We start from the raw sequence: 4,679 nt of genomic DNA, 5'->3' as shown, positions 1-4,679 counted from the left end.
GTTCTGCTGGTCCTTGGAGCTCTGTTCTCGGTGTTGGCAGGGGGGGCTGTTGTGATGCTCGGCGTGGTTGTGCTGTGGGTACGCTGGCATTTGGGGTGCTGCCTCTTGGGGGGCGCAGGTGGTGGAGCAGCCCCTCACTGGGGGGGTGCTGAGTGCCCCAGGGAATGGCTTTGTGTCCCTTGGGGTCTGTGCTGGGCTGTTGTGGTCCCTATATGAGCTTTAGGAAGACCCCATAAAGGGAAGCTTCCCTTGCAGGGATGCTGAGATGCAGACAGTGCTGGGGACGTAAGGAAGGATGAGGGCAGTGGCACCAGCGCTGGTTTTCCAGTGGCTGCTGCCTTTGTTGGTGGCTGGGGGTGGGGGTGGGGATGGGACTTCCCCAGGGGTCACACTGAGCCACATTAGTGGGCTCTCTGCTTGGCATGGTTCTGCTGTGCCAGCAGCCCACCCGCTCCCACCTGCATGAGGTTGGATGAGAGTCCCTCTCCTCTGGCACTGTGCCGATGTGCCCTGAGGATTTCCCTCCCGCTGAGCCCAGTGTGACCCGAGCAGATGCTGAGCTGCTCCCCCTGCACAGCTGCTGGCTGGGTCACCCCTCACCAAAGAGACAGAATCTGGCTGGGATGTGAGACAGAGCTTCTGTGGAGCCCAGGCGCTGCGCTCTGAGCTTTGGCTCATGGTTGAACCCCCCCACCCCCCCCCCCCCCCCCAAAAAAAAACAACCAACCCAGATGCAGCAAAGCAGCTGCCCCAGCTGCAGCCCCACACCCGCAGAGGAAGGACGGGCTGACGTGCGGTGATGGCACTGTGACAGATCACCCAGTTGGGCATTGCTTTGAGCCAAGGCTGCCAACTTGAAAACCACCTCCAGCACTCCGAGGGGCTCTCGGAGGGCCGATTAATACCACGCAGCTCCATTTCCCCAATTAGTGTCTTAGCAGTGCAGAGCCCCGTGCCGAGTGCAGCTGTGCGGTGGTGCTGCCCGCGGAGACGGGAGGGATCCGTTTAATCTCTGCGTGCGGCACCAAATCTGCTTTTATTCGTGGTTGGGATTAAGGCAGGAGACAGAGCTGTGTCCCCAGCGCTGTGTCCCCGTGTCCTCTGCCTCCCAGCCTCATGGAGGTGGCGGTGAAGTGTGCTTGGAAGGAGGAAAAAGAAAGAGAAATCAATGCTCTGGAGCACTGAGCCCTGCAGTTGCTTGAAAAGCAGGTGGAGGTTCTTATGAACAGTGGGGAACTGCTGGCCCACACCTGAGGAGGGGAAACCCGTGGGCATGCTGCCGTAGGGCTGAATTGATGCCTGCTGGGGAGGTGGGAGCAGCTCCCAGGGCACGGGATTGCAGCAGGGCTGCCTTCTGTGTGCTCCCGTTTCCCATCTCAGGGGTTGGGAGCTGCTGTGGGTGCTGGGAGAGCAAAGCTTCCCCATGGGGGGTTCTGCCCTGGGGGTGATGGGTCACAGCGCAGCTCAGGGCCGTCTCCCACGGTTATTTCCATCTCTCACGGGCTCATTTCACAGAGGTAAAAAGCGGGGCTGCTAATCCCATCCCGCAGCCCTGCTGGGGCTGTTAGTTAGCACTAATTATCCACGCGGCGGTGTGAGGTCTGCAGAGCAGATCGCGCCTCGGAGAGGTCTGGGCAACGTCAGTGGAACAGCTCAGCAATGCCATGGCTTGGCTGCTTCGTGCCCCATGCACAGCGCTGTGGGGCTGCGTGCGAGGGCTCCTGTGCTCCCCACAGCTGCTGTGTGCTGATATCTCCCTGCCCAGCTTGCAGTGTTTGCACAGAGCTTCCTCTTCTCTCCCTGACGTGCCTGCAATTCCCATGAGTGCTCACGGAGGATGCATCTGCATGAGGAGATGCCAGGAGCAGCTATCTCCGCTTCCCAGCGCCCGCTGCTTGCACAATGAGAAGGGTTCCTCAGCAGGAATCAGCTGTGAAAAGCAGTGGTAAATGACACTTCGCTGTGAAATGGGTATTTCTGGGTTTCCTGCTGGGGAACGGCCGCTGTGCTGAAGTGGTGGCGGTGCTGTAAAGGGGGGCTTTGCTGCACCCCCCTCCCCGCCCCCCCCCCAAGAAAAGCGATCCCTCCTCCACAGCTGTGCTCAGCCAAATGCAGGGCTGTGCATTCCTGGATCTGCTGCTGGGAGAGAGGGGAGAGAATGCAATAAAGGGGTTCAGAAGGACCAAGGAGGACCCCCCCCCCCCCCCGCCCAAGTGGCATTTTTGGGAGCACTGAACACTCAGGGTTTGGGGTCACTGCTCCAACACAGGGCCTGGAGGGGCTTTACTTGTACCAAAAATCGGTTGGGAGCAACAGGTTGTGTACTAATGAAAGAGGAATCAATTAGGCTGCGAGCTGCTCAACCACCTGGTGCTGCTGACTGTTTTTTTTCCCCCCTCCTTTTCTCTCTCCTTAACGCTCTGCTGCTGCCTCCGGGGAAGTCATGAAAGAAGCGAGGCACGTTCCAGCTTCTCGCTTGCTTTTAGATTAAAAAAAAAAAACGCCGTTTGTGGGGAAATCTGTGCAGAGCATCCAATTAAAGAGCCGTGCCCGGCCCTGAGCTCGGCGAGCTGTCGTCCCCGTGCCATCCATCAGCGCCGGGCTGCGGCTCGGCTGTCAGCCGCTTTGTGCTGCGCCAACAGAACCATTTGCAGCGATCAGAGAGGGGGAAAAAGCAGAGAAAAGGTGTGAGGGGATGCTGTGGGAGGCACAGAGGAGCTCTGTGTGATGGAAGCGCTTTGGAGATCTGACTGAAGCCGGCTTCCCATCGCAGCCTCGGTGCTCAACAGCCCCGTAAATGCACGCGGAGGGGCTGAGCGCTGCCCTTCCATTGCACAGAGTGCTGACCCTGGGGAAAATAGCAGAGGGGTGGGGGTGAAATCAGCCCTGCTATTGTGTTCTGGGGTATAGGGGAGCCCTGCAGGGGGGAGAGGGGGGGGGGGTGCAGCCCCCACGATGCATTCAGCCTTTGGGTTGGGGCTGTGCCCAGATGGGGATTGCAAAATCTCTTTGATTTGGCTGAGCACACAGCAAAGCGCTCTCCCTCACTCTCTCTCTCTCTCTCTGCAAAATCAGATTTAATATTAAATGCAAAAGGGGGTGGCAAAGGGCAGGAGGGAACCTGGGCTGGATGGCACCGTAAAGGTTACAGAACAGAATATTAATGCTGTCTATCAGGAAGCTCCCTGCAAGCTGGCGGTGGGGAGGGCTCACTGATGTGACAGATGAGCTGCCTGGGAGCTGCTGCCTTCATTCAGAGCAGCACTGGGAGCCCCTTCTCACTGCTCCCCCTCCAAGGAGTTCCTTTGCACAGCCCCCTCAAGGGGGTGAAGGCTCCGAGCAGCAGAGCCATGCAAGAACACGGCTCCCTGAGCAACAGCAGTGCGAGGCTGAAGGCCAAGGCTAAGGCAGACACTGACAGCCATAAAAACGTGACAGATGAGCCCACCAGCAGCCAAGGCGAGGGCTCACGTGGCAGCCTCAGCCATGGGGATCGCTGCTGTTGTCGCAGCCAGCGCCGAGCTGCTCCCTGCTGCTGCAGCTGCACAGTCACTGCAATGCTCCTGCAGCTGTGCCATCCCCACCCACACCCCCACTCGGCACTGGGGAGGTGCAAGGAGAGGCCCCGTCCCCTCCATGATGCACTGGGATGAGCAATCGCTGCTGATGTCTGCAGAGCTGCTGCTGTGCCATCCAAGCTCGGCTTCACACCTCTGCTGGGCGGTGAGGAGCCTCGAAGGGAGATGCTCATGCAGTGCGGGGTGATGCTGCTGCTTCCCCTGCCTTGTGTCAGCAGGAGAAGGCACGGAGGGGTTGCTGCAAAGTGGGAAATCCCATTTGGGAACCATCACTGAGCTCAGGGAAGGCAGGCCCAGGGCTGGAGCTCTACGTGCAGCCCTTCGGGGTGTGAGTGTCAGCTGCTCCTTTCCTGCAGGGATGGAGCAAACGGCACTCGTGGTGCTTCTGCAGGCTGAGTGACTGCCATCTGCTTGTTAAAATGGGCCACCACCACCACTGAGGTACCTGCACTGCAATAAGAGTCTATTGGGAAAAAAAAAAGAAAAAGAAAACCCTTTGGGGGGGGGAATAGGAGCAGCAGGAGCTGCCGAGATCCAACACGTGGCTCGCAGCTTTGCACCTGCACCCAATGCAGAGCAGCATCAGCTTCTGGAGGATGCAGGGGCTGAACCCCATTGCTTGCAGCACCGTAGCGCTCAATGGTTGCACTGCAGGAGCGCAGAGCGCAGCCCTGGGCAGCACCTCCACTCAATTAAAGCTTGCAGTCAGCTGATGGAGGAGAGTAACAAAATGTCCCCGTTGCAATCGAGCCATCAGCTTTTTATCTCCCGGTGGGAACAGGCTGATTCAACAGCGAGGAAGCGATATTTCAGCACGTCTCATAAAGCAGCTCTTAGATGAAGCCCGGCGGAACAATGGCCTTCCAGCAGCGGGTCGGGCGGGGGAGCTGTGCCACAATTTATGGCATTTCGAAAGGGGGGGGAGCAGAACAAAGGCGGCACCTGAGGCGCTCCGTGCCTTGGTTCGTGCTGCCATCGTGCGGGGGGGACGAGCCCGGAGCCGGGGGTCCCCCACAGCCTGTGCTGGGAGTGGGGTATGAGCATCACACCAGGCTGCCAGCCCCTTATCTCCAAATTAACCCACAGATCGCCCCGATAACA

The sequence above is a fragment of the Gallus gallus genome, chromosome 25 (genome assembly GCF_016699485.2).
Source record: "Gallus gallus isolate bGalGal1 chromosome 25, bGalGal1.mat.broiler.GRCg7b, whole genome shotgun sequence".
In the NCBI taxonomy this organism is placed as follows: domain Eukaryota; kingdom Metazoa; phylum Chordata; class Aves; order Galliformes; family Phasianidae; genus Gallus; species Gallus gallus.
Note: the sequence above shows the minus strand (reverse complement) of the source record.